Genomic DNA, 14,561 nt, shown 5'->3' with positions numbered 1-14,561 from the left:
GTTTGGATTCTGTGTAATCAGGATAATTATTGCACAGAGCAAGAAGCAGCAAAGAAAACAGTAGGAATGAAGATCATGATTGATGTCGAGTCAGGGTTTGGACCCAAGGAATTGATGGATGAAGAGATATGAAAATATATAGATGCCAGCATTGTATCAACTGGAGGAACAAAGTTTCTGCATCCAAGGAATCACAAGAAGTATGTGGGACTTTGGATCTACTGTAATCCAAATGGACAGTGCAGCTATATGACCTGGTGTGTTGATGAACAAGTAAACTCAGCAGGATCCCTGAAGGGAGTAGTGAACATCTGGACTCCAAAGAAGCACTTCTTCAAGAGAGGATACCAAGATGTGGAAACTGATGAAAGAGTGGTTGATGAATCAACCGGGATGGGGGGGTGTAGAGGAGCAGCTGCATGCCTCTGCAGGATGTCCTGCCCCCATGCTGATTATACTTTGGAAGCCGTAAATTGCGATATACACAACAAGAGTGGTTGTGCCAATTCCACTGAGAGTCTTTGAGAAAGGTTATTATTGAGAAAACCCTATATGATGTATCACTGTAGAGATGAAATTGTTTTGGATTAGGTCCCCGAAGGAATATGTAGATGCAAGGAAAGGAGGCTGGTGACATCACAAGAAATTAGCGTGACGCACTGAGAAGAATGGCAGAAGAAGAAGAAGATGCATAACACCTTACAGAATCTGAGGATGAAGTAAAGAATCGAGTAAACTTTCATGTATGGAATGAATGGCAGAAGGCAGCTGCGCAGGTGAGGGGATGGCATAGTATGTTGTGGTCGACTAAGTCGTAAGCCACAGACAGGTTAAAAGAAGCAATAGGGCAGCCTTTCCCTCATCCCTGAAATCATCAATTTGGTTCTTGAGATTTATGAGTGCAGACTCTGTGCTGTGGCATGAACGGATCCCCGACTGGTAGACACCTAGGATGTGGTTTCACTATAGATGACATTTTGATCCGGACATAGGCTGCTCTATCAAGTATTTTCAGTAGGAATGGTACTGTGGTGATAGGTCTGTAGTTGTAGGTACAGTAGTGTAGAAATTCTTTTTCTTTTTGGTAGAGGTAAACCCCATGCTTCTTTAAGGCTAGATGGGACCATGCCTGTTGCAAAGGAGGCATTGATGAATTCCGTGATGATTGGGCCAGTGCTTACGCTCAGTCATAGATGATTGAGGCTAGGCAGACATCTCCTTTGCATCTCGAGGGCTAAGGCTTTTCAAGATATGCAGGGTATCCTGATTGGATATTTTGTAAAAGCTGAACTGCAGGGTATCAGGGGTGTGGAGCATAGTGGCATGGTTGGCTGGGGTATCTTGAGAGGTGTTTTTAAAGCTGGTTTATTTGGAGAGTATTTATTTCTGTAGCATGCCAATCTTTTGCAGCATAGCATTTGGTATGCTAGTATTATGTGCGCCAATGTTCCTTTCATAAGTCCCCACCTACAGCCTTTGTCTTCAGTTTCTGCTCTTTGCTTCTTTTCTCTGGCTATCCTGTACTTGGTTATTTCTTTCCACTCTGATTTTCCATCTTGATTACAAATTGGTCCACTGGTGTGTCTCAGCTCTGTATCCATATACAGTGTAATCCTTGGGTTGGTTTCCATTAAGATCAGGTAAGGAAAACACTTTGGTTGCATTAGTCTAGTGCATTGGAGTCCTACCTGTCTCAGTATATGGTCTCCAGCTTTACCCTTAAACTGAGTACAACCATCTCATCAGCACATCCTACCCATGACGTTGCTGCTTATTGTTCTGAAGAGTAATCTGCTGCTCCCGATCTCAAGGGCTTTCCCTAATCTCATGGAAACCCCTTATCATATTCCATTACACCCTCTATTCTGATTTATCTGTGTTTCCCAGTATATGTGCCTTTCTTCTCTTTCTCTCTTTGTCACTTTGCTTTCAGCTTGCTCCTGCCCCTACAGTTTCTGTAACTATTTGTCGCCACAAAGATCAGCCTGGTATGTACCCTGTTTCTGTTATATTCTAAGAGTTACCTCATGAGTCGCTCCAAAACAACAATGTGTATGCCAACATATATCTATTGCCCTGTGCACTGCAAGTGATTTCAATCCGGCACACACCTAAGTCAACGCCTAGCATGTAATGCACAACTGAAATCCTTATTCATTTTTGTCTAGAAGTTCTTTTATTCTGAACGATGTACCACTCATATCACGCCTCTTTCCTGGAACCCCCCGGTCACACTGAACCAGGAATCAGGCTGGTTTACAAAGTTAAATATTTATTTATGTATTTACAAATTAATCACACTATGTTTAATAGGTACACAATAATCACCAATGGGGTGATCTAACACTAAATAATCTCTTTAATACACAAGGGGTAATAGTGAGCAAAACAATTCAGCACAGAACTAATACCTTATGTGTGTTCAAATCAAATAGCAGTGCGGTTACTAGTTTTCCCTGCACAACCCTCAACCCCCCAACAGGCAATGTAATGATATGAGAAGAGAGAGCAGGTATTCAGGAATGGCAGAATTCAAACAAAATATCAATCCCAATTCCCCCCCTCCCCCCAGCAACAAAAGAGAAACACAGAATTGATTGCTAAGCGGTCAGAATGGTTTTAAAGTTATCTTGAGAATGGATTGGGTAAAAACACTAAATATGGTTTAAATTGGTGAAATTGTTTAAATTCTTACGGGAGCCACTTGGATAGTTGCACACAAACACCAGCAATGATTTGATACTAAGAGAAAATGTGAAATCTTAAAATGAAGGTCAGAAGCAATCAAAAGCTGTTTTACACTTGTTAGAATTTCCCTAAAACGAAATTTGCGGCAAACTTTCCAGTGTGCTGTAATCGCGATTATGGGAAAACCATATGGATTTGGGATTCGAAATAAAGCTGTGGATGTTAGCTACAAGCTGAAGTTGAAATAGTGTTTCTAGCACAAAAACCTAGCAAGTTATGGATGTTTTAGTGGAGGTCATTTTTTCGAGATATTTGCAAGAATGAGAAAATGGGAATGCGCTTTTAAAATGACAAAAAGGATTTGTTTCCCTAGAGGATGACTTTGGATAAACAAATACCACACAGGAACACAGCCACTTGATCAGGGCGACTGCCTGCAGTGGAGCTCGCCTACTTCAGATGAAAAATATCAGCACAAAGATAGTTTTAACAATACTAGTACAGGAGGAAGATAGGAGGGAGAGGGTAGAGAGTTCAGGCAATTCAAAAGTACTTCTAACAATGCAGGTTCTAAAGACAAGACATGATGAATTTAAGATAGGGATTGGACTAAGCAAGGTACATATGTTAGTGCCACAGTTCTATCTATAGATACTCACTAGATATGTTTCAAATGGAACCGTCAGGATTCTGGTCCATCAAGATTTCTGGACAAGGAAGGGAATCTTCTGGGATAGACAGCTGGGCACATCGGACTGGACTGGGTCTGTTCATACCATGGCACAGGACTGGATCGCATCTGCAATGGCTCTGGTCACATCATGGCACAGGACTGGATTGGATCTTTTGGATTTGATAATAATTATTTTCAGCAGGCAAGCAGTACAGCACAGCCCGGCTGTATGTTTGATGTTCCCCTTAGGTTTCTGGGGTTGGTTCTGGTTCTGGAAATGTAAGGCCTAGCTGAAAAGGATTCAGCTATGAAATGGGCCTTTCTGCCTTGCCAAGTTTCTGTAGTCTGGAGCAAGTAAGATAGATAGTTCTGCAGCAGGGTGCTCCGCCAGAATCAGTATAGTGGGTGAATCTGTCGGTCCTTCTGAGTGCTGGGCTGTCTCTATTTATGCTTATGATACAGGGTGTGTGTGCTGCTTTAGCCTAAGCTCGCCACCTTGACAGGGATTGGTCAGGGTCTTCTCTCTTCCTTGATAGGAGGAGAAAAACAGGGTGTCATCTTTATGGTGTGGGTTTATGAGGCCTAGAATTCACCCCTGGCTCCTTGAACACAAAATCTACTTTTGGTACAATACATATTTCCATGATTAATTTTTACTGTCATTGCTTCTACTGTTCCATGTTTATGTATTCTTGTTGTTAACTGTAAATCACCTTGGATTAAGGTGCTATATAAAACAGTAAATACAAATACAAATACAAATATTTCCACATGTGCAACCTCTATAACAATCATATATAAACAGATTACATATTTTGTGTAGCAGCTACTCTTCCAAACCCTGTTGCAGTAGGATTTTGTGTCTACTTTCCACATAATTTTGCCCTTTTCATCTGGAACACAATGTCCAATTTAGGAGCAAATTTCTACAAATGTGCGTGTTGAAAATGGGCATAAGTGTATAAAGTGTCATGCTTCTAGCAGAAATGTGCAGCCAAAAATTAGATTCACAATTCTCTATTTTTGTGTTTTTGACAATTTTCAGTGGCAAGTTATATATTTTTAAACAAAATATTGTTTGTGACTGTCCAGACACAGATGGTTGTTTGTCTCCGCCTATTTTTTTCTCCCTTCAGTTCAGGAGAAATCTCCTCACAGTTTTCTTGGCAGAGGCCATTTCAAGACTTTTCACACCTACCATTTCCTATAGCTGGAGGATGTCCATTGTTTAGTCCTGGGCTCACCAGCAATTCGCACCTCCCTGTGAGTTTCAGCTGGGGGGAAGTGTCCTCCTTTTGTGAGGAAAGCTGTTATTCCAGTTTGGGTGGTTTTAGCCAGGCTTAAATGTAAATGTTATTTCTGTTGCATTTTTCCTTAGTTTAAAACACACTTGTGATTTCAACATATATCAGCTAGAATACTTATTCAAGATTTTAAACCATGGGATAAAAACAGTTACAACATATGTTACTCTCAGCAACAGGTCACTTAGATTGCAAACATTAAATGGGATTTCAGTGTATGTATGTTATAAAGTTCATCATGCTGGCTTCTGACAGCTGTCATTCAGGTGGCCAAAGGTAATGCTCTCAAATTTTGACAGATTCCACAGGCAGGCAACTTTTGTTGTGGATGTTTCTTTGATGCTTTCAGCTTTTCAGGATATTGTAAGTTCACAATGATTTCTTGAACTAAGTGAACTGTAGCACCCAGCAAGAATTTTGGATGTTGGGGGTGTTTTGTACCAGCATTCTGCAGTTTCAGAAACCAAGAAAAGGATTTTCAGCAAGATTTTGGATTTCTTTTAGCAAAGCACCACTTTTCCTTCTGTTTTCCATTTTCACTTGTTGTGAAGCCCAGTGACATGTTTCAGGAGTGAGATTTCTGTGCCACCACTGACAACATGCATGGTAGGATTGGGCAGCCATCTTTTTGTGCTTTGCAGAGCGCGATTTTCAGAGGTTTTGGCACGCACAAGAGTTTTGCGGCCATTTTGATGTTTCTGGCACCATCCGGACACAGTGATGCCACATGGCAGAGCAACAGTGGGTCAAGACATCCCACAGAGCCCCCCCTCATGACTTGAGTTTGACCACCCGTCAAGGGGAAGTTGGGAGATTGGGATGTTCTTTCTTTCTTTGGTCCAGGTGGAGAAAGTTGACTGCTTCTCCCATCAGTGCTGGATTGACAGGTTCTCCTCGCCGGTTCTGGATGGGACTAAAGAGCGATATTCCGGGCCCCTTGGGTCTTTCCTCTCGGTCCCCGACTTGTCCTCCTGGGTACTTAGAATACTTGGTTTCAATGCTATGAGACAGAACAGAGCATGGTTATGGAATTTTCCCCACTACTATTTATTCAGTGGGGCAGAAGCATACATTGAATACAGTTTACCATGTTCCCACCTGTAATTCCTAATGATTTTAAAAGATGGAATGGTTTTAACAGTTGGAATTTTTTAGGGATCCGGAATGTCCCTCTCTGGGTTTCCGGTTGGCTTCTCTATTTGCCGCCGAGTATGCCTCGGATGGCAACTCTTCATCTGGTTGATGTGGACCCACTTGCTTCCCCTTCTGCCAAACTGCCCTCGGGGATGCAGATTTTGTAGGCGACTGGTGAGATTCTGTCTACAATTTCAAAAGAACCCCACCAGCTAGGGAGAAATTTGCGCTGTTTGGCTTGGTTCCTTGGGAAATTGTACAAGTAGACCCGGTCTCCTACCTGGTATTTTTTTTTAGTTATTTTAAGGTCATAGTGGGTCTTCATACTGTCTGCAGATCTTTCTAGAGTCCGCTGAGCATAGGCAAATGCATGTTGAAGGTGTTTTCTCAGATCCTTAACATACTCATGAGTTGTGGAGGCATTTATCAAAGTCTGCTCTTGGGTTCTGTCGAGCAGATGCTGCGGAAGCACCATCCTTCATTTTTTGTTGCAGAAGAAGGGGTAGATCTGATGGCCATCAGGACAAGGGGTAGTCAAATGTCCCAACTTGGCCCAGAATCTGCCCCAAACTTTTTTAATATGCTTACAATAGTCTTGTTGTATTTATTAACTCCACCACTAGAGGCTAGCCGGTAGGCAAAGTGTAGTTTCCTTTTGACCCCAAGTATCTCCCACATCTTTGTCTTCACTTCGCTAGTGAAGTGTCTACCTCGGTCTGACTCAATCCTTTGGGGTACTGCAAAACACGAGAAGATGTGATTGATCATCAGGGCAGCTGCTGTTTCTGCCTTGCAATTTGGGGCAGGGAGACATTCCACCCAATTAGTGAACAAGCATGTTACAGTCAACATGAACTTGTTCCACCTAGAGGAGCGAATCACAGGCCCGATAAAGTCAACTTGTAAATCTGACCAAGGCAGTGTCATCTGCCTCTTTTGGAGGGGAGCACGGTGTGTGAGTGATGTTGGTTGAAATTGTGCACACACAAGACAACCCTTCAAGTATTGGTTGAGGTCCTGCCCCATGTGTGGCCAGTATGCAACCTCTCGCAAGATTTCTAGTGTTGTATGAAACCCCCGATGACTGGCTGTGGCCGCATCATGGGCGTGACTTAGAATCAGGCTTAGGAATGAGGTAGGGACCACCCACTGGTCATGGCTGTAAGGACGGGAGGGGGGTGTCTGTACTTCTGCTCTCACAAAACAGAAAGGTGATGGCTGGAAGGTTTTGAATTAATCATAACCACGGGCAAAGCTCTGGGCAACCCTCCAGACCATCGTTTTTCAGCCTGCCAAGCAATTACAGAAGGGGAAAAACCATATGCAAATCAGTCTTGGTCCTACCCCAAAAGGGGCAGTCCAGCCCGAAAAGCTAGGTCACATCCCTTCTGCACGAGACCACAAGCATCCCCAGACATGTTTCAGCCTTGTTGGGCGTCATCAGTGAGGAGTAGCTAGGGTCTCTAGGCCTGGCAGACTCGGGACCCACGTCTGGGCATACCCGTCCCACTCGGGGTGACTGTAACAAAACAGAAAGGTGATGGCTGGAAGGTTTTGAATTAATCATAACCACGGGCAAAGCTCTGGGCAACCCTCCTGACCATCGTTTTTCAGCCTGCCAAGCAATTACAGAAGGGGAAAAACCATATGCAAATCAGTCTTGGTCCTACCCCAAAAGGGGCAGTCCAGCCCGAAAAGCTAGGTCACATCCCTTCTGCACGACACCACAAGCATCCCCAGACATGTTTCAGCCTTGTTGGGCGTCATCAGTGAGGAGTAGCTTGGGTCTCTAGGCCTGGCAGACTCGGGACCCACGTCTGGGCATACCCGTCCCACTCGGGGTGACTGTAACAAAACAGAAAGGTGATGGCTGGAAGGTTTTGAATTAATCATAACCACGGGCAAAGCTCTGGGCAACCCTCCAGACCATCGTTTTTCAGCCTGCCAAGCAATTACAGAAGGGGAAAAACTATATGTAAATCAGTCTTGGTCCTACCCCAAAAGGGGCAGTACAGCCCAAAAAGCTAGGTCACATCCCTTCTGCACGAGACCACAAGCATCCCCAGACATGTTTCAGCCTTGTTGGGCGTCATCAGTGAGGAGTAGCTTGGGTCTCTAGGCCTGGCAGACTCGGGACCCACGTCTGGGCATACCCGTCCCACTCGGGGTGACTGTAACAAAACAGAAAGGTGATGGCTGGAAGGTTTTGAATTAATCATAACCACGGGCAAAGCTCTGGGCAACCCTCCAGACCATCGTTTTTCAGCCTGCCAAGCAATTACAGAACTGGAAAAACCATATGCAAATCAGTCTTGGTCCTACCCCAAAAGGGGCAGTCCAGCCCGAAAAGCTAGGTCACATCCCTTCTGCACGAGACCACAAGCATCCCCAGACATGTTTCAGCCTTGTTGGGCGTCATCAGTGAGGAGTAGCTTGGGTCTCTAGGCCTGGCAGACTCGGGACCCACGTCTGGGCATACCCGTCCCACTCGGGGTGACTGTAACAAAACAGAAAGGTGATGGCTGGAAGGTTTTGAATTAATCATAACCACGGGCAAAGCTCTGGGCAACCCTCCAGACCATCGTTTTTCAGCCTGCCAAGCAATTACAGAAGGGGAAAAACCATATGCAAATCAGTCTTGGTCCTACCCCAAAAGGGGCAGTCCAGCCCGAAAAGCTAGGTCACATCCCTTCTGCACGAGACCACAAGCATCCCCAGACATGTTTCAGCCTTGTTGGGCGTCATCAGTGAGGAGTAGCTTGGGTCTCTAGGCCTGGCAGACTCGGGACCCACGTCTGGGCATACCCGTCCCACTCGGGGTGACTGTAACAAAACAGAAAGGTGATGGCTGGAAGGTTTTGAATTAATCATAACCACGGGCAAAGCTCTGGGCAACCCTCCAGAGCATCGTTTTTCAGCCTGCCAAGCAATTACAGAAGGGGAAAAACCATATGCAAATCAGTCTTGGTCCTACCCCCAAAGGGGCAGTCCAGCCCGAAAAGCTAGGTCACATCCCTTCTGCACGAGACCACAAGCATCCCCAGACATGTTTCAGCCTTGTTGGGCGTCATCAGTGAGGAGTAGCTTGGGTCTCTAGGCCTGGCATACCCGTCCCACTCGGGGTGACTGTAACAAAACAGAAAGGTGATGGCTGGATGGTTTTGAATTAATCATAACCACGGGCAAAGCTCTGGGCAACCCTCCAGACCATCGTTTTTCAGCCTGCCAAGCAATTACAGAAGGGGAAAAACCATATGCAAATCAGACTTGGTCCTACCCCAAAAGGGGCAGTCCAGCCCGAAAAGCTAGGTCACATCCCTTCTGCACGAGACCACAAGCATCCCCAGACATGTTTCAGCCTTGTTGGGCGTCATCAGTGAGGAGTAGCTTGGGTCTCTAGGCCTGGCAGACTCGGGACCCACGTCTGGGCATACCCGTCCCACTCGGGGTGACTGTAACAAAACAGAAAGGTGATGGCTGGAAGGTTTTGAATTAATCATAACCACGGGCAAAGCTCTGGGCAACCCTCCAGACCATCGTTTTTCAGCCTGCCAAGCAATTACAGAAGGGGAAAAACCATATGCAAATCAGTCTTGGTCCTACCCCAAAAGGGGCAGTCCAGCTCGAAAAGCTAGGTCACAACCCTTCTGCACGAGACCACAAGCATCCCCAGACATGTTTCAGCCTTGTTGGGCGTCATCAGTGAGGAGTAGCTTGGGTCTCTAGGCCTGGCAGACTCGGGACCCACGTCTGGGCATACCCGTCCCACTCGGGGTGACTGTAACAAAACAGAAAGGTGATGGCTGGAAGGTTTTGAATTAATCATAATCACGGGCAAAGCTCTGGGCAACCCTCCAGACCATCGTTTTTCAGCCTGCCAAGCAATTACAGAAGGGGAAAAACCATATGCAAATCAGTCTTGGTCCTACCCCAAAAGGGGCAGTCCAGCCCAAAAAGCTAGGTCACAACCCTTCTGCACGAGACCACAAGCATCCCCAGACATGTTTCAGCCTTGTTGGCATCATCAGTGAGGAGTAGCTTGGGTCTCTAGGCCTCGAAGACTCGGGACCCACGTCTGGGCATACCCGTCCCACTCGGGGTGACTGTAACAAAACAGAAAGGTGATGGCTGGAAGGTTTTGAATTAATCATAACCACGGGCAAAGCTCTGGGCAACCCTCCAGACCATTGTTTTTCAGCCTGCCAAGCAATTACAGAAGGGGAAAAACCATATGCAAATCAGTCTTGGTCCTACCCCAAAAGGGGCAGTCCAGCCCGAAAAGCTAGGTCACATCCCTTCTGCACGAGACCACAAGCATCCCCAGACATGTTTCAGCCTTGTTGGGCGTCATCAGTGAGGAGTAGCTTGGGTCTCTAGGCCTGGCAGACTCGGGACCCACGTCTGGGCATACCCGTCCCACTCGGGGTGACTGTAACAAAACAGAAATGTGATGGCTGGAAGGTTTTGAATTAATCATAACCACGGGCAAAGCTCTGGGCAACCCTCCAGACCATCGTTTTTCAGCCTGCCAAGCAATTACAGAAGGGGAAAAACCATATGCAAATCAGTCTTGGTCCTACCCCAAAAGGGGCAGTCCAGCCCGAAAAGCTAGGTCACATCCCTTCTGCACGAGACCACAAGCATCCACAGACATGTTTCAGCCTTGTTGGGCGTCATCAGTGAGGAGTAGCTTGGGTCTCTAGGCCTGGCAGACTCGGGACCCACGTCTGGGCATACCCGTCCCACTCGGGGTGACTGTAACAAAACAGAAAGGTGATGGCTGGAAGGTTTTGAATTAATCATAACCACGGGCAAAGCTCTGGGCAACCCTCCAGACCATCGTTTTTCAGCCTGCCAAGCAATTACAGAAGGGGAAAAACCATATGCAAATCAGTCTTGGTCCTACCCCAAAAGGGGCAGTCCAGCCCGAAAAGCTAGGTCACATCCCTTCTGCACGAGACCACAAGCATCCCCAGACATGTTTCAGCCTTGTTGGGCGTCATCAGTGAGGAGTAGCTTGGGTCTCTAGGCCTGGCAGACTCGGGACCCACGTCTGGGCATACCCGTCCCACTCGGGGTGACTGTAACAAAACAGAAAGGTGATGGCTGGAAGGTTTTGAATTAATCATAACCACGGGCAAAGCTCTGGGCAACCCTCCAGACCATCGTTTTTCAGCCTGCCAAGCAATTACAGAAGGGGAAAAACCATATGCAAATCAGTCTTGGTCCTACCCCAAAAGGGGCAGTCCAGCCCGAAAAGCTAGGTCACATCCCTTCTGCACGAGACCACAAGCATCCCCAGACATGTTTCAGCCTTGTTGGGCATCATCAGTGAGGAGTAGCTTGGGTCTCTAGGCCTGGCAGACTCGGGACCCACGTCTGGGCATACCCGTCCCACTCGGGGTGACTGTAACAAAACAGAAAGGTGATGGCTGGAAGGTTTTGAATTAATCATAACCACGGGCAAAGCTCTGGGCAACCCTCCAGACCATCGTTTTTCAGCCTGCCAAGCAATTACAGAAGGGGAAAAACCATATGCAAATCAGTCTTGGTCCTACCTCAAAAGGGGCAGTCCAGCCCGAAAAGCTAGGTCACATCCCTTCTGCACGAGACCACAAGCATCCCCAGACATGTTTCAGCCTTGTTGGGCGTCATCAGTGAGGAGTAGCTTGGGTCTCTAGGCCCGGCAGACTCGGGACCCACGTCTGGGCATACCCGTCCCACTCGGGGTGACTGTAACAAAACAGAAAGGTGATGGCTGGAAGGTTTTGAATTAATCATAACCACGGGCAAAGCTCTGGGCAACCCTCCAGACCATCGTTTTTCAGCCTGCCAAGCAATTACAGAAGGGGAAAAACCATATGCAAATCAGTCTTGGTCCTACCTCAAAAGGGGCAGTCCAGCCCGAAAAGCTAGGTCACATCCCTTCTGCACGAGACCACAAGCATCCCCAGACATGTTTCAGCCTTGTTGGGCGTCATCAGTGAGGAGTAGCTTGGGTCTCTAGGCCCGGCAGACTCGGGGCCCACGTCTGGGCATACCCGTCCCACTCGGGGTGACTGTAACAAAACAGAAAGGTGATGGCTGGAAGGTTTTGAATTAATCATAACCACGGGCAAAGCTCTGGGCAACCCTCCAGACCATCGTTTTTCAGCCTGCCAAGCAATTACAGAAGGGGAAAAACCATATGCAAATCAGTCTTGGTCCTACCCCAAAAGGGGCAGTCCAGCCCGAAAAGCTAGGTCACAACCCTTCTGCAGGAGACCACAAGCATCCCCAGACATGTTTCAGCCTTGTTGGGCGTCATCAGTGAGGAGTAGCTTGGGTCTCTAGGCCTGGCAGACTCGGGACCCACGTCTGGGCATACCCGTCCCACTCGGGGTGACTGTAACAAAACAGAAAGGTGATGGCTGGAAGGTTTTGAATTAATCATAACCACGGGCAAAGCTCTGGGCAACCCTCCAGACCATCGTTTTTCAGCCTGCCAAGCAATTACAGAAGGGGAAAAACCATATGCAAATCAGTCTTGGTCCTACCCCAAAAGGGGCAGTCCAGCCCGAAAAGCTAGGTCACATCCCTTCTGCACGAGACCACAAGCATCCACAGACATGTTTCAGCCTTGTTGGGCGTCATCAGTGAGGAGTAGCTTGGGTCTCTAGGCCTGGCAGACTCGGGACCCACGTCTGGGCATACCCGTCCCACTCGGGGTGACTGTAACAAAACAGAAAGGTGATGGCTGGAAGGTTTTGAATTAATCATAACCACGGGCAAAGCTCTGGGCAACCCTCCAGACCATCGTTTTTCAGCCTACCAAGCAATTACAGAAGGGGAAAAACCATATGCAAATCAGTCTTGGTCCTACCCCAAAAGGGGCAGTCCAGCCCGAAAAGCTAGGTCACATCCCTTCTGCACGAGACCACAAGCATCCCCAGACATGTTTCAGCCTTGTTGGGCGTCATCAGTGAGGAGTAGCTTGGGTCTCTAGGCCTGGCAGACTCGGGACCCACGTCTGGGCATACCCGTCCCACTCGGGGTGACTGTAACAAAACAGAAAGGTGATGGCTGGAAGGTTTTGAATTAATCATAACCACGGGCAAAGCTCTGGGCAACCCTCCAGACCATCGTTTTTCAGCCTGCCAAGCAATTACAGAAGGGGAAAAACCATATGCAAATCAGTCTTGGTCCTACCCCAAAAGGGGCAGTCCAGCCCGAAAAGCTAGGTCACATCCCTTCTGCACGAGACCACAAGCATCCACAGACATGTTTCAGCCTTGTTGGGCGTCATCAGTGAGGAGTAGCTTGGGTCTCTAGGCCTGGCAGACTCGGGACCCACGTCTGGGCATACCCGTCCCACTCGGGGTGACTGTAACAAAACAGAAAGGTGATGGCTGGAAGGTTTTGAATTAATCATAACCACGGGCAAAGCTCTGGGCAACCCTCCAGACCATCGTTTTTCAGCCTGCCAAGCAATTACAGAAGGGGAAAAACCATATGCAAATCAGTCTTGGTCCTACCCCAAAAGGGGCAGTCCAGCCCGAAAAGCTAGGTCACATCCCTTCTGCACGAGACCACAAGCATCCCCAGACATGTTTCAGCCTTGTTGGGCGTCATCAGTGAGGAGTAGCTTGGGTCTCTAGGCCTGGCAGACTCGGGACCCACGTCTGGGCATACCCGTCCCACTCGGGGTGACTGTAACAAAACAGAAAGGTGATGGCTGGAAGGTTTTGAATTAATCATAACCACGGGCAAAGCTCTGGGCAACCCTCCAGACCATCGTTTTTCAGCCTGCCAAGCAATTACAGAAGGGGAAAAACCATATGCAAATCAGTCTTGGTCCTACCCCAAAAGGGGCAGTCCAGCCCGAAAAGCTAGGTCACATCCCTTCTGCACGAGACCACAAGCATCCCCAGACATGTTTCAGCCTTGTTGGGCATCATCAGTGAGGAGTAGCTTGGGTCTCTAGGCCTGGCAGACTCGGGACCCACGTCTGGGCATACCCGTCCCACTCGGGGTGACTGTAACAAAACAGAAAGGTGATGGCTGGAAGGTTTTGAATTAATCATAACCACGGGCAAAGCTCTGGGCAACCCTCCAGACCATCGTTTTTCAGCCTGCCAAGCAATTACAGAAGGGGAAAAACCATATGCAAATCAGTCTTGGTCCTACCTCAAAAGGGGCAGTCCAGCCCGAAAAGCTAGGTCACATCCCTTCTGCACGAGACCACAAGCATCCCCAGACATGTTTCAGCCTTTTTGGGCGTCATCAGTGAGGAGTAGCTTGGGTCTCTAGGCCCGGCAGACTCGGGACCCACGTCTGGGCATACCCGTCCCACTCGGGGTGACTGTAACAAAACAGAAAGGTGATGGCTGGAAGGTTTTGAATTAATCATAACCACGGGCAAAGCTCTGGGCAACCCTCCAGACCATCGTTTTTCAGCCTGCCAAGCAATTACAGAAGGGGAAAAACCATATGCAAATCAGTCTTGGTCCTACCTCAAAAGGGGCAGTCCAGCCCGAAAAGCTAGGTCACATCCCTTCTGCACGAGACCACAAGCATCCCCAGACATGTTTCAGCCTTGTTGGGCGTCATCAGTGAGGAGTAGCTTGGGTCTCTAGGCCCGGCAGACTCGGGGCCCACGTCTGGGCATACCCGTCCCACTCGGGGTGACTGTAACAAAACAGAAAGGTGATGGCTGGAAGGTTTTGAATTAATCATAACCACGGGCAAAGCTCTGGGCAACCCTCCAGACCATCGTTTTTCAG

This window comes from Ambystoma mexicanum, chromosome 5q (assembly GCF_040938575.1).
Source record: "Ambystoma mexicanum isolate Mex_15411 chromosome 5q, UKY_AmexF1_1, whole genome shotgun sequence".
NCBI lineage: Eukaryota > Metazoa > Chordata > Amphibia > Caudata > Ambystomatidae > Ambystoma > Ambystoma mexicanum.
This window is presented reverse-complemented; position numbering follows the sequence as displayed.